Raw genomic sequence first — 25,030 nt, 5'->3', positions numbered from 1 at the left:
TTTTGATAAAATTTCTATAAAATTGTTATTATTATTCAAATTCCCACCATACTTAGAAAAGATCATATTGGCAGTCCTTAATTCCACAGAATTGTTGAAGGGAAAGCATTTTGTAAAATGTTGGAGTGCTATTTAAATGTGAGTTATTATTAATAATATAGTTAATTGTATAGTAAGCATATAATTTCTTATGTGATAACCTTTATCTCCAGGTGGACTTTTTTTTTAAAGTGAGAAAGGGGAACTTCTGTATCTGACACACACACACACAACATTTAGCAAGAAAATAAAAGTATTCATTAAATACTGACTGATGTCAAATTTTATAAAAATGCAATTTTTAAAGACAATCATTTGAATACTATTTTCTGACCATTTAATAGGATAATTTGTTAGTTGAGCAGTTATAGGAGCAAATAATTTTCCTCAATTCTACTCAATAAGCATCTAATATATATGATGCACTAAGCTAGATGCCTTTGCAATAACAAAAACTAAATAGTTCCTGCTTTTTAGGAAGCTCAACATTCTACTGAGGGAATACAAGTACAAAAAAGTATTACACAAGATAATTTAAAGATAACAAAGGCATTAAAATTAGAATTTGTAGTTGGCATATTGATATTGAGAGATAAAGATAAGAAAAGAATGTTTTCCTGGCATGAGGGACAATTTCTTTGCTATAAGCTCCCTATATTCTACTTAAAGTCCAAACAGGAAGGATCCTTCCAAATCAAACTCAGTCTAGCCCAATGTGTCATTGGTGATAATGTATCAAATTCTAGAAATCATATAGTTTCTTCAATAAGATCCACAGTGACCCCAAAATGATTGGTCCAGGAATAAATGCAAAAAAAAAGTAAATAAAGAAAGTTCAAAATAAGTTGTATTAGTTGTATTAGTAGTCCATTTAGTCCAATAATAAATTGATTATAAACAATGAGAAAAAAAACTCACCTGGAATACATTTGAGAATTTACATGATGCTATTGCTGACACAAAACTACTTCCTGCAACCAACAAGTATCTTTTAACACTAACGTTCCTAACACAGAAAAATCTTTGAGATTAACTTCTGGGATAAAAGTCTGATATTCAAGGTTTTTGGGAACTGATACAAATAGAGGTTATCTTCAAACTCTTAAAATGGCAGATATGAGAACCAGGGGTAGAATAAAATCCTTCCTTCCTTTGACATATACCCTAAGACTATGAGATTCGTGAATGCACACAGGTCTCTCCTCTAAAATAAAAGCCTACAGATGGCACATGGCTTTGACTCATGCAATACTAGTCTTAGATGAAGCAAAAGTGAAATTACTCAAAGGGCAATGGGAAAAAGAACATGTAAGGTTGTAATATTTTGAAAAGGAGAGTAGTGTCAAATCATAAAAAAAACCAGATCATTAATTCACACATAAGGGTCCCTGTAGATCACATATTGAGTTAATTTTAAAATGTTATATTATCTGTTATATTGCATTTTTATAAATTTGTTAACTGTTCTCAATAATAGTTTAAACTGGTTCAAGTACATGTAAATTCCATGCAACTGGTGGATTACCATGTCAGATATCTCTGATGTTAAAAATGCCATCATAAGGAAGAAAAGATGAGCCAGGTCATGTATTGAGAATGAGGAATAATAATAATATTTGGAATGCTGCCTGGCTATTCCAGAATATTAGATCACTCACGGGCCATCAGAAAGGGGGAGGGGGTGGATCTTCTGTTTTGGAATTATGAAAGGACACAAATGATGCTTGCCCAGGGTGAAAAGAGATAGATGGGCTATTTTATTGATAAGAAGACAGATCCATGGAATATTTTCATTCAATAGACTTTCTCCATTTTTCCCATGGGTCATTGGTTTTAGGGTCCACCTCAAGGTATTATACTTTTTCAAGATTACTCTTAATAACACTATTTGAGACTTTCTTAGCAAAAAAATCAGTGGAGTCATTTGCCATTTCCTTCTCCTGCTCATATTGCAGATGAGGACACTGAGGCAAACAGGGTTAAGTGACTTGCCCAAGGTCATATAGACTATCTCTGAACTAAAGAAGATAAGTACTACTGACTCCAGGCTCAGCTTTTTATCCACTATGCTACTTATTTGCCTTAGACATTACATACCTGCTAATTTATCTTGTGGCAATAGAACAATATTGAAATTTTTTCTCTCTGACTTCCATATGTTTTCCATTCAGTCATTCAGCTAAAACTAACAACATTTTAAACTGCTAAGATCAATTTAATGACTTGGTGGTCAATTGAATGGATCATGGAAAATGGTAACTTCTATTTCAAATAACCTTGTTATTTATATTTGGCCTAAAATTTAATTATACACCAAATAAAAATTTTGAAAGTTTGTCCTTTAGTCTAACAAATATTATTTTAAAGGCAAATGCTGGTAAGTCTCACCCAAGGTATCATTTTGCAATTTGGTAAAAGAACAAGGAATATACACAGATGCTCCTTTTCTAAGGATAATTTCAATGTTTATTCATTCATTCTTTTAAAATTAAATACAAAGCCAAATGTTCTAACACGAAAGAACCAATGTTCTTAGGTGATTATCAGTATTTAATTCCCCAAATGGTTAGAAACTAGATAAAATATTAACAACATAACTATTTTTTTTAGAAAAAAAGTCATAACTGATTTTTAAAAGAGAATTCATTGTTTGGTATAAATATCACACCTTTGGAACCAACATATGGTAACTAAAATACTGTCTAATAATACTAAAGAAATATATTATTTTCATTTAACCTATTATAAAATTTTATCTTAAAGGTATCATAGAGAAACAAAATCAATGCACTTAGAAAGGAAATATTTAACTAGGAAAAAAATCTTTGAGATTAACTTCTGGGATAAAAGTCTGATATTCAAGGTTTTTGGGAACTGATACAAATAGAGGTTATCTTCAAACTCTTAGTATTAAGATATCTTATATAGAATAACAAGTAATTTCTCTATAGATAAATGTCCAAAGACAATGAAGAGGCAGTTTAAAAAAGAAAGAAATGCATACTATCTCAGTCATATGAAAACCATTTCTAAGGAAGCCATTAGTGGAGCTATGAGTCATTCAATTTTCAAATACTGCTACAAAGCATATATATATATATATATATATATATATATATATATATATATATCCCAAAGATATATATTTTTCCCCTCAAAAAAAGGGGGAAAAAATCCAAGACTACCAAAATGATGTTTATAGTGGTACTTTTTATTGTAGCAAAGAATTGGATATAAAAAAGGTGCCCCTCAATTGGGGAATAGTCGAATTAAAAGATTTTTTATTGTACTATAAGAAAGAACAAAAAGGACAAATACAGAAAGATTTGAAAAAACTTACAGGAAATATTCAGAGTAAAGTGAAGTAGGAGAATAATTTCTAAAATGATGATAATAAAGTAGAATAAAAAGCTCCAACTTCTTATGATTTAAGAACTCTGATCAATGCAATGACCAATTACAACTCCATAGGGCTAATTGATGGTAGGAAGAGATGATGGACTAAGATATACATTTTTCAGAGAAAATTACTGAAAGAATTTATTTTGTTTGTTCTATTTATTACTAGAGAGTGATTTTATTTGGGGACGGGTATGAAAGAAATGTCAAAAAAAGGGGGAGTCTGTGAAATATCTTTTCTAAAGATACTGAAGAAAAAAGAAGGAGCCCAAAGTTTATAACAAAAAAATTAAACTAAAAAGACTGTAGAGATCATGACTACTATATATTTTGACCTATTGAAAATATATAGCAGTAATAATAAAAGCTAACTTTAAAGTATGCCTAAAGCTCTTTAGGAAAATCATCATATTTAAATCCTCACAGCAATTCTAAGACAAAGGTGTTTTTATTAAACCCATTTTACAGATGAGAAATGTGGGGGCAGTCAGATGTCAAGAGACTTACCTAAGGAACTAGATAAAATGTAACTGGGAAATATTAACAAAATGAGTAAAATACAACATAACATATATAATATCAATGATTTTCTAAATCAGTGTGCACAGGGATTCTTATGTATGGCTTAGTGGCCCCATTTCTATTTGATTTTGACAACACTGATGAAAATCAAAGTCTTCATTTTATATAAATAGAAACCAAGGTAAAGGCTATCTAGATATCTAGCTGAAGGGCAAACTTGAATTCAAGACTTCAGCTTCCCTTGATCTACTATGATCATGACCACAGATTTAAATTTCATCTTTCTTTCTTAAGAAAAATATACTTATTTAGTTCATAAATGTAAAATATATAGTAAATATAAAATATTATATATTTATAAAAGGTAAAATACTATACATAAAATATAATACCACCTAATATGCTAAATATATTCATTAACCCATCATTGTCTGACTACATGTACAGAGAACTAAAGAGTGTGCTTTCCAGAAGCTGACAATCTAATTAAGAAGATTGGACATTCATGGAGGAAAACAAAACAAAATTGCATTATATTATTAAGATATTTTTCTGTCTCCATATTTAAATTCAAGTAAAAAAGTTTATAATGTTATATAAAATGTTATAGGAAAAAAATTTCCATAATATAATCTCATAAAAGTTAAATCCAAACCAAGCAAAAGTGATCCCTGGGGAAACAGTTAGAAGTAATCACATGCTAGTTTATGTTTCAAGGGAATTCCAGAGAAAAGAATGCATATGGGCTTTAGGAAAACTAGGATAAGATTTTATCTCCTAATTGTAGTATGCAGCCTAGATTGTGAAGGATAAAAAAGTTCTAAATCCTGAGATTAGCTGCTAGTCAGAGAAAAGGTCTCCAGTTTAGAATAATTATAAATAAAACCCCTCAAAATGATCATTTCTAATTTCTATAACCATTCTTAAGAGAGGAAAAAAAGTGTACTAATCTAATTCCACAATAAAGTAAGCCAGAATATTCTCTAAGGATATGGTAGAAGAATGACAACTCTAACAGGAAATAAAAATGCTAGAAGACTCTGAACATGGTCCATTCCAAGTCTAATAGGGTTGTCCTAGCTCTCTGAACAGCTGCTTCCATCACAACTGATCAAACCCTAAGGTGTTATTGTTAATGTGTTTGTTGTTCTATTGGTTCTGCTCCCTTCACTCAGCATCAGATTCCTTCCATGCTTCTCTAGAGTCCAACCCTTTATGATTTCTTATAGCACAGTAGTATTCCATAATATTCATGTACCATAAATTGTTTAGCCATTCCCCAATTGATGGGCATCCCCTCGATTTCTAATTCTTTGCCACTACAAAAAGAACTGCATTGAATATTTTGGAACATGTGGGATTTTTACCTTTTTTATGATTTCTTCTGGATATAGTCCTAGAATTGGAATTGCTGAATCAAAAGGAATGAACATTTTTATTGCTCTTTGGGCATAGTTCTATATTGCTCTTCAGAATAGTTGCATCAGTTCACAGTTTTGCCAACAATGCATTAATGTCCCAAGCCTCCCACTACCTGTTCAACATCAACTATTTTCCTTTTTTGTCATTTTAATCAATCTGATTGGTGTGAGGTGATATTTTAGAGTTGTTTTAATTTGCATTTCTCTAATTAATAATGATTTGAAGCATTTTTTCATATGATTATATATCTTTAATTTCTTCACTTGAAAACTATCTATTCATATCCTTTGATCATGCATTGTTTTTTTTAATGGAAATCTGGATTGGAGGCAAGATAAAAATGTACTTGAATACTAGTCTTAGAGTTTAGTCTGCTTTAACTAGACACTGAGAAACACCTGAAGAGTTTTGAGCAGGGGAGTAATATAGTAAAGTCTGTACATCAAGAACCCTAATCTGTGCAATAGAATAGATGGAGAGAGAGCCTAAAGTCAAGACAAACTGTAGCAATCTAGATGACAGGTGTTAAGGAAATACAAAGGAAGGATGATTTTGATGATGACACTGACAGGATTTAACAATTAATTCTGTATTCAGAAAGAAGAGTCAAAGCATGTGATGTTACTAGCCCACTGGATTAGAAAAATGACATTACAATTAAAAGGTGAGTCACGCTTTAGACACTGAGTTTAAGGTGTTGATAGGAAAGATGGGGGGAATGTACAAGCAGGCATGTGTGTTGTGTGTGTGTGACAGACACACACGCACACACACACGCACACACATACACACACACACACACACACACACACACCACCCCCACCCCGAGAGAAAGGACCTGGAATTGCTGTTGTCAGCAAACCAGAAAGAAAAGATGGGGGGAGGGGGGAGAAAGGTCAAAGGGAAAAAGCCTTCAGGAAAATAAACACTTTGAATGTAGGAGGAACTAAAGGGGACAAAAAAAAGAATCAAGGGAGAAAAAAGGAACTTCCTTTACTTTCTTTTTTTCCTTTCCTTTCCTTCCCTCCCCTCCCCTTCCCTTTTTTCTTTTGAATTGCATTCTTTGAATTTCATTCTCTCTCTCTCCTTTTCTCTTCCTTTTCTTTGAATTGCATTCTTTGAATTTCATTCTCTCTCTCCTTTTCTCTTCCTTTTCTTTGAATTGCATTCTTTGAATTTCATTTTCTCTCCTTTTCTCTTCCTTTTCTTTTTCTTTCTATTCCTTTCTCCCCTCTTTTCCTTTCCTTCTCATTCCCCTTCCCTTTCCTTTTTTTTTTTTTTGTATTTTAAAAGACAAACAGAAGTTAAGTGATTTGTCCAGGATTATACAACTTGTGCATATCTGAGGCCATATTTGGGCTCAATCTTTCTGACTACAGGACCAGTGAGTGCTGTATCCACTGTCTAAGGTGTCTCCATTTATGTCTAAATCCTGTACCCATTTTGACCTTATTTTGAAACAGGGTGTGAGATGTGGGTCTATGCCTAGTTTCTGCCATACTATTTTTTGTTCAATAGTGGGTTCTTATCCCAGAAGCTGATGTCTTTGGGTTTGTCAAATTGAGAATTGCTGTAGTCATTCACTATGGTTTCTTTTGAACCTGTCTTAATCTACTAATCCATTACGCTATTTCTTAAGCACTATCAGACAGTATTGATAACTGTCACTTTATAGTATAGTTTTAGATCTGATAGAGTTAGGCCACCTTCCTTTACATTTTTTTCATCAGTTCCCTTGTTATTCTTGAACTTTTGTTGCACTAGATTAATTTGTCACTTTTCTTCTAACTCAGTAAAGTAGCTATTTGGTAGTTTGATTGGCATGGCACTGAGAAAGTAATTTAATTTGGGGGAAATTGTCATTTTTATTATATTTAGCTTGCCCTAACCATGAGCAATTGACATTTTTTTCAATTATTTAGATCTGACTTTATTTGGGTAAGAAGAGCTTTATAACTGTATTCATACAGTTTCTGGGTTTGTCTTGGGAGATAGATTCCCAAGTATCCTTCAATATTTTCTTACAGAATAACAGTATTCCATCACATTCATGGGATATAACTTGTTCAGCCATTCCCCAACTGAAGGTCATCCTTCAGTTTTCCAACCCTTTGTAACAACAAAAAGAACTTTTTTCCTCGTACTGTTATCTCTTTTGGGAATATAAAGTTAGTAGTAGCAATATTGGGTCAAAGGGTATGTACAATTTAAATAGCTTTGATATAAAAACCGCTTTCCAGAATGTCTGGATCTGTTCCCAGTTCTACTAACAGTCTAATAATGTACCTGTTTTCCCAGAGTCCCTTCAGCATTTGTCATTTCTTTTTCTCTCTCATATCTTACTTACTAATCTGATGGGGTAAAATCTCAGAGTTCAGACTCATCTATCTACCTAGTATTCTTCAAATTTTATTATGTTCTATATTGCTCCTTCCCTCTCCTTGCATTTTTGACTATTAAAATGTAACTATTATTCAATGCTACACCTGCTACATTTCCTCATACTCTTTTTAAAATAAAATTTTGATATTTTAATTTTTATTATCCCTTTTCATATAAGAATATAAAAAGAACCAAAATCAGCAAAACTGACATATATATATGTATATATATATATAAAGTTGATAACACATTCAGTGACTTCCCTCTTGTGTCTATGGGCCCCACATTTGAAGAACACTGTAATTTTGGAGGTCTCATATGTCTTCTTTTGGAACCATGCTTGCTCATTGCAATCTCAGATATCTGCATTCTATTTTGACTGATTTGTGGTTATTGCTCTTTCCATTTTATATTTTTAATCCATAAATATACACATACTTATTCATATATATTGCTTTCTTGATTCTTAACTTCATTTTGCATTAGTTAACATAAATCTTTCAATGTTTCTCTTTATTCATTGTATTGGTTATTTCTTACAGTAACACAATCTATGCACCAGTTTTTTAAATTATTCTCCAAACAATGAGTATATATTTTGTTTTCAATTTTTTGCTACCACAAAAAAGTTCTGGGATAAATTTATTTTAGTGTATATGGGGGACCTTTTTTAAAAAAACTAAAATTCATTGGGAGTATGTCTATCGGGAGAATCTTTGGGTTAAAGGGTATGGGCATTCTATCCATTTTATTTACAAGATACCAAATCACTTCCCAAAAATGACTGTATTAATTCAAACTCCCACCTCAGTGACCCTATCTTCCAACAATACCTCCAATACTGACTTCTTAACCTTTGTCATTTTATACAATTTACTGGAGTAAGATGAAATTTCAGAGTAAAGTTTTAATTTGCCCTTCCCTTATTATTGGTAAGATGGATCTTTCTTTCATGCAGCCATTTAATAACTTGCAACTCTTTTGAGAATTTTGTTCAAGTCATTATTTAGTTTGAATATTATTTACTGTCTTCTATTTAATTCTGAAAGCATTTTTTATAAACCAATCAATAAGCATCTTATTAAGAGTTTACTACTTGCTAATAAGTATTGTTCAAGGCAATGTGAAGAATGAAACAAATATGAAGAATGAAATAAAACCTACTCTCAAAGATTTTTTTACATTTTAACAGCATAGCAGAACCTGTACAATGTCTGTAGTTATTTTTATATACATATGTCCTTTATACTGACTAAATGATTATGTTATTTAAGGGCAAGGTCTCCTTGGCCAAGTATTAAAGATCCTTCACAGTCTGAACCCAATCTATCTTCTCAATTTTATTACCTACTAATATTCAAGAGAATCCTATTTTAGTTCAATTGTCTGCTCATTTCTCTCCACAACAAAAGCATGGTATGCTTACATTCCTACATTCCTTACAATCCAGGGTCATCCCCACTTTCTTTGATCTATATCTGGCTTCTGGACTCAGATGGTTCTAAAGGCTGGTGACTTTGTACAATCTTCCTTCACTTAAATCCAATTTACCTGCATGTTATGGCATCAGATCCCTAATGTCATAGTCCTGTAGGAGAATAAAGGACAAACAACAACAATCTTTTTTCATTCATTATCCAATCCTTGAGAAGGCAACTAGTTTTTCCTGCATTTCTTCTTTTCTGAATCCCAGCCAGCCTTCAAAGGCTCTAGGTCAAATCACAACTCTTTCCTGATTAACTATTTAATAAATACTAGTTTTTTAGCATATGACTAACCATACTAGATTAACCTTTTACTATAAGGTACTCATTTTCCCTGAGAGGCCATGACTTGACTTGCACTGTATCTTAATCCATGTAAATGAGCTAGGCAAGTTATAACAGGGCTCAGTAGTACTTTATCAGTTCTTATTAACCTGATCCTTGGTGCTTCTTAAATCAAAACAGGTAATTTTTTATGTTAAAAAACAAAAACAATTCCCACTCTAATATGAACTTCTGTTTGAAACCTCTAGTTTGACACTATTGTGTTTTCTGTGACTTAAAAGTCATTAATAATGCACTAGGATAGAGGGCTAAAATACCACCATTATTTAAGAATAATCATGCAAAATATAATTATACTTTTATTTTAAATAGCAAAGAGCAATACAACCAGATAGTCATTTAATCTCAACAAATCTTATTCATTTTCCTCCATTGCAAGGTTGCTGCTAAAATTACTTTGCATAAAATAACTTCTGTTCTGTTTAAATCAAGTATGTATCAAGAGAAAACAATCCCTACCCCACCCCTAAAGTCAAAGTCTAACAGTTTTACTTTAAGAAAATATTTTTCCTATATATCTCACCCCAACTCTTCTCTATTTCTCCTGTCACCAGTCAAGTACAGGCCTTTATTCCAATATACCTTGAATTATAATGATCTCATAATCTCCTCAATTCCAGGTGTTATTCTACCAACCACTTTTCACACAACTATTAGATATTTTATTTGTCAATAAATCAAATCAACCAGTATTTCTTCAGTGCCTAATTCATGTTAAGGCTAATGTGCTAAATGCTAGTGATATAAGGTAAAAGAATTGAAATAACTCCTACTCATAAGGGAGAAAGATGAGTCCACATAAAATATATATATATATGTATATGTATATGTATATGTATATATGTATATAGCAAAATAATAAAAAAACAAAGTTTTTACCATATTTCTAGAAACTTATAGTTTGGTGCACAAGTACCAATTTGGAGTTTTATATTCCCAGGTACATAAGAAAATTCCCTAGTCAAGGTAGGCTCTATTTCTTTGTCTTGAGCTTACTCACTGCAAAGTAACAGCTTGCTTTTGTGAACTACATCAAATACATATCAACACCTCAAAGTCTTTGAAAGGAGTTATCTGGGGCTCAAGGAGAATGAGTAACTTGCTAAATGACTTCTAGTTGAGGCAGGGTTTGAAATCCAGTCTTCCTATCATGTTTATCACTCTTCTATGCCTGATTGCCTCCTTATTATGTCTGAGATTAAATAAAGGATACAAGCTTAGCAGTAGGTTAATATGTAGTTCTAGGACCTTAGTTTTCAAGCTTCTATTCACCGAGTTTCTGACTTAGGAGACAGACAGGAATAAAACTGCCTGTTTTTAAATTTTATTTTTAACTTATGAAATAAAATCATTTTCCTAACATAGAGGAATCAAAATATGATTTTGCATGAAATTGCAAAGCTATTATGTACAACTTATTATTTCATTAAAAAATATAATAAAGTTATCATATAACTTTTTTCTTTTTTTCTTCCCCTGCCCCTTGCTCTAGAGATGGTAACCAGGAGATACAAAATATACACAGACACAAACATATGTAAAATTATTCTATACATACTTCTAATTATCATTTCTTTCTCTGGATCCAGATAATATCTTCTTATGGCCTTTGTAGTTAATTTGTGTGTTTATAATAGTCAAAATGACTTAAGTCACTCAAGCTGTTCTTAAAACAATATTGCCATTATTGTATACAATGTTTTCTTGGTTCTGCTCATTTTGTGTGATTCTATTCATATTTTTCTAAAATCAACAAGCTCATCTTTCCTTATAGCACAGTATTATTCCATCACAATCACCCTGCCTCTTTCCTATAATTAATATGTCATTAGCATAGCATTTTAAGGTTTATGAAAAGATCTTCCGAACAAATCCACAAGAAATGTATCACAAGTATTACCATTGTTAAAATTCTCAAAGCATTAAACATAAAGCTTTAAAAGGGGCTAAAAGAGAGCTTGGACGAAGATACTTGGGTTTAGGATTTCAGGATGTAAAGCTGAAGATACCTTAATAGTATATTCAATATCATTATATTAGGAATATCTTTTTGAAGATAAAAGAAGACAGTGTGAAGTATTAGATAGAGAGCCTTCAGGTCCCACCTGTGACATATACTATGGCTATGGAACTCTGAAATAAGTTTTAGGGAAAACGGTGACTTGCATTGATAAAAGGAATTTCCTGATTTAGTACCAAAGAGAAAGGAGGGGAGAGTCATGGTTTATGGAAATGACAAAAATAAGGGTCTTAAAGCATCAATTTTTCCCATTTTATAATTTAAGAAACTGAGGTTCAGGGATGAAGTAGCTTCCTTAAGGTCACACAGCTAGGGGAGGCTAAGTGGTACAGTGGATAGAGCACCGGCCCTGGAATCAGGAGTCCCTGAGTTCAAATCTTACCTCAGACACTTAATAATTACCCAGCTGGGTGGCCTTGGGCAAGCCACTTAACCCCATTTGCCTTGCAAAAAAACTTAAAAAAAAAAAAGATCACACAGCTATTAAGAATAAGGGAGAAGGATTTGAGCCTAGGTCTCTGCCCATTTATGCTATCTAATATATTAGGCTGTTTCATTTTCTTGGAATGTCTGGTTGGACTTTGTGAAAGAGAGAAAGGAATGGGTTCTCCTTTTTCTCCCAAGAGTCAATTTGCTATCTGCTTCTGCTCTCCTGTCATTCACTGATAAGAAATATGGTCACTTTAAAGCTCTTTAGCAAACCTGGAAACTCCCTTCTAACATCCATTTGCATTCCTTCACTCACTTTTTAAAGGTCTTTTTTGAGAAGTTTCCTTGAAATAACTGATAATCTACCAAATCCAATCAATGGTCACAACTACTTTAATTTGGTTTCTTTCTTTACATCCAGTTAGTTTCTAGAAGATCTAAAATACTAAATATAGTCTGGAGAATTCCTTAAAGAATGAGGTTTTCTAACAGCAAATATCTTCTACTTTACCTTATTTCTATATATTAATAAAAGTTAATAGCCTGCTGTCAGTGGCCAGTTAGAACCCTTATTTCTTGGGGACTCAATTTTTGTATCTGTGAATTCAAGGATAGGAATCAAGACTCTAGCCTCTAAGCTGGTAATAACTGTGCTCTCATATGTTCAAAATTGTCTCCATAATTGTCTTTTCACATAAGTGAAAAAAGTATTACCAGTAATTTGAAAAATATATGATGATGATGATGATGATGATGAAATTCCTATCCATCAAATCAATTGTCAATTCCTATGGATTCTATTTCGACAGTCAAAGGGTTGTTTCCATGTGCCCAACCTTGTCTCCTTACCTCTTTGCTTAGATTATAAAATAGCCTAAAAGTCACCTGCCTCAAGTCTCCTCTCTCCAATCTAATAAATATATTTCACCCAAAGCTTTCTTCTTAAAGCACAACTCTAATAATCCCGCTGGCCTGATTGGTTGATTGTTTTTTAAACCCTCACTAATTTCCAGTGATCCACACATCAAAATCTAATCCAATTCAAAATCCTCTAAAATCTGGTTCAATGTTTCCAATCTCTCTCATAATGTGTCCTTTTCACATGTTCTGTGTTTGGGCTTCTCCTTAACCCTTAAACATATCACATTTTATGTTTTCTTCTCTTACAAGAACCTGTAATTGAAGTGTGTTCCTTCTACAGCCTTCTCCTGGCCTCAATCTCCATCTTTTAAAATTCTGCCTATCTTTCAAAGACCAGTTTAACTTTGTTCTTAAAAGATCCAAATTTTAATCGTTCTGTTATTTAACACTGCTGTCAGTGGCCAGTTAGAACCCTTATTTCTTGGGGATTCAATTTTTGCATCTGTGAATTCAAGGATAGGAATCAAGACTCTATCCCCTAGGCCGGTAATAACTGTGCTTTCATACAATCAAAACTGTCTCCCTACTAGTCTTAAGCACCAATACTCTAGCCTATGTTACAATAGTTTACACATTGTAGCCTTATGGCTCCTGTTCTGAAAATTCCTTGAAGGCAGGGAAATATCTTACTGACTTATTGAGTAAGGGAAGTATCTCCCTTAGCACCAGCTCAGACATTGCACACAGGAGGTACTTAATGCTTGTTTTATTGCAGTGCTGCCTAATTTTGTTTCTGTGAAGAATAAGAAAAATATTTGTACTCCCTGAGCATAAGCATCATAAAAAATATATAAGAAAAAGCAATCATAAGAAAAAATAATGGAAAAAGCACCAGCTGAAAAGTTAGGAAGATCTGAGTTCAAATTCAGCCTCAGTCACTTCATACTTACTGTGTGACCTTGGGCAAAGCACTTAACACCATTGCCTTGCAAAACAAAAACAAACCAAAAAATACCTTATATGAAGTACTCTGGTGACAAGAAAAATCAGTTTGGAATTAAATAAATAAAAAAGTTAAGTAGCTGGCACAATAGATATAGAATACAGAAGATCAGAGTTTAAATTCAGCATTAGACACCAGCTATGTGCCCTAGCAAATCACTTAATTTCTGTATGTCTTAGTTTATGTGAAGTACCTTACAAATCTTAAATTGCTATAAGAAAACCACTTATTGTTAAATGACTGTTCTAGGTAACTCTGCTAGCAATTGTTTGAGGTGGAACTGGAACCCAGATTTTTCTAACTCCAAAGCCTGTTATCTTTTTACTTTATGAGGCTGTCACTTAGCAAAAAAGAAAGGACAAAATTTTAGACCCAAAAAGGAACACAGCTCTTCTTAGAGATCAACTAAATTGAAATCTGCCCCCAGCAGCTAAAGGAATACTGCTCTTTAAGTACATATCAGATTTTTTTTTGCCAAAAATAAGTGTATCTGTACATGTATTGACTTACCTCATTAATTACAAATCCTGAAACCCTAAGCATTGGAGGGGAGAACTGCTCAAACCTAAAGTTCTTTTGTCCCACCTATCCCCCTCATACCACCCAAAACAAATTACCAAGAGGGTGATCCCACTTAGGCTCTTTATTATTTAGTTATCTCCACTGGCAGTTCTCCCTCAAATCCCATTATTACTGCCATATTCCTTTCTCTCTTTCTCTCCAACTCCCTTCCCCCCCATCCCTGAACCCCATTTTTAGTGCTAGGATCTCTTAACTTTACAAGATGAAAAAAAACTAGTGAAAAATTATGGGCACTTTCTCTTTTTCCCTAGGACTTTCATCCATTAAAACAATAGCCTTCTGGAGACAAATTATCATTTTAGTTTCTATTTGACATTCTATTTTGACATAAAATATAATAAAGTATATAGCAGTTAAAGTGATGTGGTATATAAAATTTATGGTATCAATTAAAAATAAATATGCATATGTATATATTTATACATCCTGCACACACATTTATAGATACACACCTTAAATATATATGTGCATGGGTGCATGTATATTTATATAGACACATTTATGGGGAATGTTAATAAAAAACAAAATATTTTAACTTAAATTTTACTGAATTCTTGTGGAAGTTAAAGAGCCTCATCCTAAGGCCCAAGCTAGTGGAATGAACCGAAGTCCTTCCACCAATCTATACCTGCCTATTTTTTCTAGTTCCATCAAACAATCAGCCTGATGATCACAGGGAAGAATAAATTACTCTCTAGGTCAATAATAGACATATTTTCTTGCCTCTGGATCGGCATACCTTTATTTAAAACTACTTTAGAAAGAAGTCATGAACACTTTTATAGACACAATATGGAGATGTTTGGAGGAGTAGACACTCTTTACAGCAGGAACCACAGGTTGTATTAACATTTTATGCATCATATTAAACTGAGTACCAAATTTCTTTCAGTCTCGACTTAACATTCCAAAGTTTTCCTCCTCCCTGCCAACCACCTACCCCAAACTGGAAAACGTCTAATTTAAGGCCCAATGCCTTCCCAGTAACAATATTTATGGAAAAAGCCACATTACTCTAGAATTTTTCCTTCTCTTTCTCACTAAACCACCTGTCTTACACCAGTAGTATTTTTCCTAGCACCATCAATTAATAAATCATTTGCTACAAGCATAGGGAACTTCACTACCTAGAGGGAGCATTATACACACACACACACACACACACACACACACACACACACATATATATTCAGGAATATTCAGGAAACCACTGCTTAAGGATAATAGGAATTCAGAAACATTTTTGTTATTGTGATTTTATCTATAGATAAATGTATTTTTCCAGACTACTGTTCTAAAGAGATTTTGATACTCACCTCTGTAACACAAAAACATGAACTAAGAAACTCTTAAAAATTCTAAGCTTTATTAAAACAAGTTTCAAGTTACATTGCAACATACTCCCTGAGGCACTTCAATAGAATTCCTAAAATATAGAGCACGAGAAATAATATAGTTCAATGTTAGCACTGAAATGAATAATGCAGTCTAGTACATGCAAAAAGATTTCACTAAATGTCACTATATCAGAAATACAAAATTTGAAATTCAAAATATTTACTCTTTAAGATGTGTGTGGGATTTTCAAAGTATTATTTTTAAGAAAAAATAAATGAATACTATTTACATGATACACTTCCTACCTTTTTTTCCTCTGGAATGACAGAGAAACCAAATTTAAATGAAGGATTTTCAAAGGAAAAAGTAAAATCTAATTTTATTATTACCACTACAATATAAACCACATAAAAATAAAAGGATATATATATATCTGAATAAAAATTTAAATACAAAGATACAAAATATAAGGGGACAGAGGCATCAATAAAGCAAGTATTCCTGACAAACAAATTAACTTTAAACTTCAATAAATGAATAATAATGATATCTAGAAAAAGCACTGAAATAGAGAACAAAGAACTGGATATAAATCCTTAGTTTGACCTTAGCCAAACAACATACCAATAAAACGAACTTCTCTGAGTCTCCGTTGTCTCATCTTTATAATGGGCATTTTATTACTAGTTAACTACCCACAAGGTAGGCTTGAGAAAAGCATTTTGTAAAATGATATACAATGAATAATTAATTATTATTATGAGAACTTCCTTTAAGCCACAGATTGCATGAACTACACTTGGGTCAGATAACACTACATATTTTCAAATATTTTCTTAAAGGTTTCCAGGAAATATAATCTTTAAATTCTCTTTCCACAAAAAAAAAAATTCAAAGGGAGAACAATCTGTTTTTGTTAACTAGCAATCCATGTGAATTTAATATTCCCAGATTACTGTCATTCCCCTTTTGTTAAACACTTTGACTAACACTTAAAAATATTTTAGGGGTGTCTGAGAATTTGAGGTCTAATAGCAAAGATGTTTATCTTTTATATTAAATAGGGTATTTCTAATAACAAATTTGTGTCATCTCAAAAGACAAGAGAGGCTCTAACTACACAGTACTTCCTTAACAGATTGTTTCCTAATATGCATGTGTCATGTGAATTTGGGGAGACTCTTTTGCTTAGTCATCTGGCAGTCTCTGCATCAGATAAGTAAGCTGCATTTACTCTCATGCATGACATATTAAATGCATAAATCCGTATATACAAAATCTGACAAGGAATGATAGAAAGGGCAGAGTGAAAATGTAGAACTAGGGAAGTAATATTGAGAGGGGTTGTGGAACCCATTCTATAAAGTTATCCATTAGTCAACTAACATTTGCTAAGCAGCTGCTAAGTAACAGGCTAATATTATGGTAGAAGTTGGGAATACAAAGGAGGAAAAAAAAAAAGTCCTTGCTCTCAAGGGTCTTACAATCAAATGGGGGAACCCAACATGCAAACAACCATATACAAACAACATATGTCAGATAAATTAGTGGGAGTTTGGCAGTCTGGAAGGAAGACACTAAGATTAAAGAGGAATGGGAAAAACTTTTTGCAAAAAGGTTGCAATTTATTTGGGATTTGAAGGAAGCCAGTGAAGCCAGAAAGATGATGTGAGGAAGAAGATTGATTTCAGGCAAAAGTGAAAATGCTTGGAATCTGGAGATGAAGATTTGTTCCATAAGAACAAATGATATACAACTGTAAACAAAAGATGTTGTTTAGGGTTGACCTTGGCCATAATATAATGTCATTTCAAATATCATCTAAGTTATCCATCTCTGTATCCATAATGTTTTCTCAGGAAAATACAACCTGCACTCAACAAGTCCTTAGAGTTAGACCATGAAGTACAGAGGTTGTACAGAAAATAGAATGGTAGGATTCCATGCTTAAAAGGAATTCTCTCCTTACAAATATATCTTAGACTCCTTTGTTTCCTTCAAGAGTCAACTCAACAAGCTCCACTTTCTATATGAGGTCCTCCATGATTCCCTCAAAGGCTAGTGCATTCTGCCTCCAAATTTCCTTCCAGCAAAATCTCTGAGGATCAGAACTGTTTCAATCTTATTTTTCTATTTCCAGTATTGAGCACAGTGTCTGGCACATAAAAGGCACAATAAATGCCTATTGTTGACTGAATTGAATAGGTGGCAATTTTTTCTTTATTAATAATCTTTCCACTACAGAACAGTTGAAAGAAGATGATATCTGGAGCTACAGGAATCAAACTCAAATCTAACCTCTGCTTCTTATCTCCTGTGTGACCTTGGAAGAATTTTAAGACTTTTCTGGGATTCAGTTTCATCACTGAACTAGATGATCTTTAAAGTATTTTAGACTCTAAATCTATCATTTATCCAGTTCAAGAATTGCTGGTTGCCTTTTGGATCACAGGCAATATAAAAAGAGGCAACAGGCCAGATTTGGCCCTTGGGCATTAAGTTTGATGAAATATCCATAGTAATGTACTATTGGTAGAATTTTTAATTGGGTCATTCATTCTGGAAAATAATGTGGAACTATAGTCTTAAATCTTAAAGAGATCAAAGAGGGGGAACCCCAGTATTTATATATTTAGAGTATTTTAGAGTATTTAGAGTAGTTTAATTTCTTGCAGCAAAGAACTGAAAACTAAGGCGTAAAACATCAATGAGGAAATGACAGAACAAATAATGGTATGTGAATGCAACTGAATACTATAATACTTTAAGAAATGTTGGAAGATAGTTTCAGGAGGACTTGAGAAAATTTTCATGAACTAAGCAAGGTAATTAACTTTCACAACAACCAATAAGAAAGAAAAATTCTAAATATTTCAGAAACTTGAAATGACACACTGTGATTTCAGAAAAATAAGGATGAAATTCTATCCAGTTTCTAATAGAGATGTGATGGTGTCAGATTCGGAATGAAATATACCATTTTTGGACATAACCAGTGTGCATAATACAGGTATGTTTTGTTTAAAACCATGACTGTAAGAAGGATTTTGTTTTACCTTTCTTCCCCCCCCCCTTCCAACTGGGGGGGGGGGGTCTGAAGAATAGCTCCCCCTCTAAAAAAAGAGAAAAAATAAAACTATTCTTAAAATGCATTGAGGTGAAGAGAAGGAATCATGAGCAGGACAGCTTTGAAAATAAAGCTGAATTAATTATGTATTTAAAAAAGAAAAGCAATATTTGTGGTTTCCTGTACAATCTTCATTATTTACTCTACTTTGGATAAAGAAATATTTGCTTCATTTGTTATTAGAATAAAAAAAATTCCTGAGGGGGACCATCCAACCTCTGCTTGACATTTATAAAGCACTTAAAAGTTAATAAAACACCAAAGATACATTATCTCAATTAAGTCTAACAATTCTATAAGTGTAGGTAGATACTTTCTTCTTTGTTCAGACATTATTTTATTTCTATAGGAAATTCCCTACAAACTTCATCTACCAACACAGATAATCAACTACTCTGAGACTTGGAGAGTTGAGTTAATGAGAAGTTAAGTGACAATACAGTTTAGAAGGGGGCTTAAATACAGGAACTACTTTGAATTTGGCTTCTCTGTCCAGTAATTTTCTCTGTGTAGACAGGTAGGAACATTTACAGATGTTATACCCATTTATCAGATGATGGGTTCAGAGACAGTTAAGTGACTTGCTAATGGTCACATTGCTAATAAATGAACAAAATGGGTTTTCTAACATTCTATTTTCTATACAACCCCTGGATAACGACCTGCACAAACCAGCAACTAAAACCAAGATTCTACAACAAAGTATAAACAGTTAGGCTTCTCAAAAGGACTACTCAGTTATCCAGTCAGTCAATAGTACGAAAATTATTTTAGTGGCTGAAGTGGGGAGAGACTTGCCAGCAGACTCACTAGCAGCTATTGCAATAGTAAAGGTAATAAGAACCTGAACCAGAGGGGTGGCAGTGTCAGATGAAATAAGGGGGTATATACAAGGGGTGATGAAGAGCTAAAACAGACAGAACTTGGCAACAGAAGGAACTGGGTGAGTGGGAGGAAGGGAGATAAGACTTAATGTGGAATGCAGGATGATTTCTAGGCTATGAACCTGAAGGAAAAGGAAGATGCTTGCCATCTACAGTAAAAAGGGAAAGAGGAAAAAATTGGGGAGAAAAAATACTAAGTTCTGTTTTGGACATAGTGAGTTTATGTTGCTACTGGACATCTTAACTGGAGATGTCTGAAAAGCCGGTGGAGATGCAAGATTGGAGGTCAGCAGGGAGGTTAGGGAAGGATAGGTGGAGTTGAGACATTGGCATTAGAAAGGAAATTCTTTGGGAGCTTAGTTTGGTTGACTTAGTCACTGTTTGCTTTTAGTTAAACTCAGCTAACTCCCTTCCAAAAGGTTTCACTCATAATTTACTCCACTAACATTCTATCAATTTTTAAAGCTTTGGCTTTAAAAAAAAAATTTAAGCTCAATTTTTTCTTTTAGTTATAGAATATTAAATCAATCAACAGATTCTACTATGAGCCAGGTACTATGTTAGATTCTGGGGTTACAAATAAGAATGAACAATTCCTTCTCTCAAAGCTCCTCATTTAAGCAACTTTTAAACCTAATTGCCAAAGAACCTTTTATTATGAGGTAGTATCTGATAGAATGAAAAACCCCTTGAGAGTTGAGATTATTTCATTTTGTTTTCATCATTTTCTCCTGGTGATTTGCATTTATAAATGTTTGTTGATTCATTGTGATTGAAGGTTATCCTAGGAGTGTGTGTGTGTGTGTGTGTGTGTGTGTGTGTGTGTATATATATATATATATATATATGTATGTATATAGAATGGGAAAAGTCCTTAAGAAACAATTAACTCAAATCCTTTATTTAGTCCTAGAGAAGTTATGCTACTTGCCCAAAATGACCTAGAGAGTAAATAGTAGTACTGAAATACAAATACAGGTCCTCTGATACCTTCCAAATTTTGTGCTATTTACCTTGCACCATATTGACTGCACTAAATGAGACTATGTTCAGGAGGTATAATGATCCTAGGACCTCTGAAACACAGGTTTCCTCCCTCCTTTCAATCAACCTTCCACTCGGAAATAAAACTGATTTCTTACTCTGTGCTCCCAAATGTAATATCTTCCCTATAGCATCTATCACAATTGGTCTGGCATTATAGTAATTTAAGAATATGTCCTTTCCCTTCTACATTTCCTGAGGGTCAAAATGATTCATCTCTATATCTCCTTCAGGGCTTAGAATGGGACCTTGGAAATAGTAAATGATAGTTCTGTTTCATTGAATATGTTTCCCAATTATGATTTTGTAATAAGAGAATCTCATAATATAATGTATCCTAGTCATCTCACAACTAGAGTACAAAAATATCCCAATTATAAGTTTCAGATCCAGAAAAAGCATTTTTTGAAAATGTAACAAAAGAAAACATGAAACAAATAAGGTAAAAGAGAGAGAGCACTAGGCTGAGAATAAGATGGCTTAAGTATAATACTAATCTACCATTAGATATCAGGGTGAATTTGACTTAATAATTTATTACCTAATTTGAATAGAGGATTATAGAATAAGAACTAGAAAGAAATACAAATATTCATCCTCTCAATTACACATGAGAAATGATGCCTACAGCACAGGTGATAAACAGAACCAGAATTCCAATCTGGGTCCTCTACCTCAAAATATAACTGCTTCCCTCCAGCTCCAAAAATGCAATTAATTCTATGATTGCAATGACTGGCAGAGTAGAATGTTATCTACTTTGGAAGGCAAGTAGGATCAGTTATTAATATTAAGACTGATCTTATTATCTATGTTAAAATACAAGAAAAATACATGACCAGCAGTATTGTACAACCTTCTTTTTTCCATTCTATTGGGTAGATGTAAATATCCATCCTATTTAATGTTTAAGTTTAGAATAAAAAAATTTTAATGTTCATTTTAAAATACATCTACTTTAAAAGGGTATTTTAAACTGCTTCTTGACTCCTTTATATTGAAATTCCATTAATAAACCAATAAACATTTATTAGGCACCAATTTATTTCAGATTCAGCAGATCTTATTTGCAGTTAAGACAGAATCTTTACATGACAATATTTTTAACCTAGTAAAATTTAGCAGTAATATTTTCTGAAGTATCACTAGAAAGAACCAGACTCAAAAAACACTAGATACAAAATTACTAACATCTCATATTTAGGAAAGCTACCTTTCTTGAATTAAAATTTTATATTGACTCCCATAGAACAGAAAGCATCAAAAAATCTATCACAAAAAGAAAATATTTAATTGTTTATTTGATCTTTTGTTATCTATATATAAAAAGAAGCTCTCCTTACCCATCCTTGCAGTCCCAAGAGAAAGTAAGTTAATTTATATTAAGTTTATAAATATTCTAAAATCCACTAGTTCTTTTTTTGGCCTAGAAACAACAGAAGGAAGTGACAAAGAAATATACAGTATTCACAATGATAAGAGAATATGCCACAGGAAATAGGTGGGTCTAGAAACAAAAAACTACAAGCTATGCCAAGTTACCCTGCTCAAGAGAGCACCATATTCAGAGTCTTAGCAAGAAGTTTTGTTCAGAAACAGCTGTTGAATGTTCAAAACATTTTTTTATCTGTCTTTCACATAGTAGATTTTGCTTTATTATTATAAAATAACAATTTCCAATACCCAAAAGCAAAGTATTACTCTTTTACCCTTAGAATAAAAATTAACTAGAAATATTTAAAATACATATGATAACATTTCTGTAAAAAATCCACTAAGTAATCTCTACTTGGCCTATAAAATTTCATAGAGCTATTCATGCTTATTATCTTGGCACTTTTATCCTTTCTAAAATTCATGATATTTTGAGTGAGAAGGCATTTCAGTGATCAGAGTCAACATCCTACAGATGAAGAAATTGAGGCCCAGAGAACTGATATACTTTATCCAAAGTCACACAGGTAATAAATAGAACAAGAATTCAAAACTTAATCCTCTGACTTTAAAGGATTAATAAACACAAGATTTCCATAAGAACAAACTAGAAGGAAGGGGAAAAAGTATGTTAGATTAATTATAGTTTCAGTGATAAGCATCTAATTTTCCTCCTTTATTTCTGTTAAAACTCTTGATTTATGGATTGATCTCTCCTCACTGCATTTACTCAGTATCTCTATAATACAACTCCAAACAAACAGAAACACAATCATTCTAGTTGAAGAGATGTGTCAAGTTAAATGTTCTTTAGATTTAGAAGGAATAAGACAGAACTAGCAGGTAATAAATGGCAATCAGTGTCATTGGAGGAAATTGCCACAACTAAATGATTACTGATCCAGTTAAGTATTTCATGACTATATGCGTATGTTCAACAATCAGTAAATTTTGGAGGATTAATGATTTCTCATGAATTTGAAGTTTAAGGAACTTTTTTTAAACACAGGCATAAATAATAAATCTCATAAGTAACCATTAAATATTCTTACTTTTATCCCCTTTTAATTTATAATCTAGTTTCTGTTTGAAGACAAAAGAAAATTCAAACTAGATGCAATTCATTCATCACAGAAGCACCTTCTACAAAATTATGTGAAGTGCTCAATTTTATATATATACATGTGTATGTATGTGAGTGTGTGAATCACAATATTATTTGAGTATAATTCTTGTCATATGGAATTCAAATTTATTAAATAATCTAACAAAACAGTCAACGCAATTATTCATAAATGATGCTGAGTCTTTTCTGTATCACTATACAATATGGACAAGTAAGGAACATAAGAGCTGTCACAGAATAAGACATGCTTTGCATTTATGTATGAGTGTAAATCTCTAATATATAGTCTGTATTCAGGAGCCAAATGTAAAGAATAATTTTATTATCTGAACATAGACATACTTTCAAATAAATCAGGGACATTCAAGATCTTAGGTGTAAAGAAATTTGGATGTTCTTTTCAAACTATACATTTCGGTTACTAATCTCCCCCCCCACACACACACCCAGTAGAGTAAATATATTAATATATTCTTTTTACATCTAAGTTGAAATGACTTAAAAATATACTTACTGCCTATGTTGAGTTTTACTGCTTTTTTTATATTACATGTTCAAATGACTAAATTCCTCTTCTTACCTCTAAGATTCATTTTTTTCCTCCTTTATGTATCAGATCTAATGATTTTCTTCCAAAAGACATATGAATCAGAAGGAGGAAAACAGACATTTCAGGAGCACTACCCCCCCCTTCACAAATGACATCATTATGCCTGTCTATTTATAACTTCACCATCTGAACTCACAACCCATCTGGATCATTCAATTTATTCAGCTGTTAATCCTTAAGTGATCCTGAGTAACTTATGCCTGCTTTTATGAATTCTGAAATTAAATATTTAGATTAAGAAACCATTAAAACTAATTTCATTTCTTTTATACTTCTATAGCATACATTTTAAATTGTAGTTTCAAAAAAAATCACAAAGTTATACTTTTCCATAAATATTGAACATTACTGTTTTGGCCCCACCCTCTCAGGTTTTCATTATCTTCCCACTTCTAAAGAAACCTCGTCTTTTTGTTATGTCATTGCAAAGTCAGCTATGCAATAATGAATACTTAGTTCAGTGCTCCACAAACTGAGTTCCCTGGAACTCTAGTGTTCTCCACTATATGAAAATGGATTCCATAAGGAAAAATACACCAAATTCTACCCAAAATACCGATATTTTCTCTCTCCTTTCTTCTTGCAGAACAAGAACTTCCAACTGAAATAAGCTAGGGTTTTAACTAAGGCAATCTTTTTGACTACCCACAAGTATTTCACTCAAATAATATTAACCTCTATGAAAGTATTTATTTTCGCTATAATTTCAGGTTTCATCTGACATTTATATCTAACCAGGCATATATTTAAGAGGTAACATTGGTATGGTTGCAATAAAATGGAATTTCTACCATACAACTCTGCATAAATAGAAATACCATAAATCTAGCTGGAGAAACAAGTCATGTTATATGTTTTTTTAGATTTAGTCAGTTAGCAAAGTAGCATATATTCCCAGACAAGTTCTGAAATCAAGGACAAGGCAATGCATAAATTTTATTGCCTGTTCCCCTACTCAAAGGTGATCTGCAACTACGCT

The 25,030-nt window shown here is 32.6% G+C and overlaps 1 protein-coding gene across 6 annotated transcripts in view; it reads right to left on the bottom strand.

The window, feature by feature from the left end:
• Positions 1 to 25,030, bottom strand: part of COBLL1 (cordon-bleu WH2 repeat protein like 1) — a 193,153-nt gene that overhangs the window by 70,621 nt on the left and 97,502 nt on the right. The window lies entirely within an intron of this gene.

The sequence above is a fragment of the Macrotis lagotis genome, chromosome 1, assembly GCF_037893015.1.
Source record: "Macrotis lagotis isolate mMagLag1 chromosome 1, bilby.v1.9.chrom.fasta, whole genome shotgun sequence".
Taxonomy (NCBI): Eukaryota; Metazoa; Chordata; class Mammalia; order Peramelemorphia; family Peramelidae; genus Macrotis; species Macrotis lagotis.
Note: the sequence above shows the minus strand (reverse complement) of the source record. Positions and strands in the feature narration are given on the sequence as shown.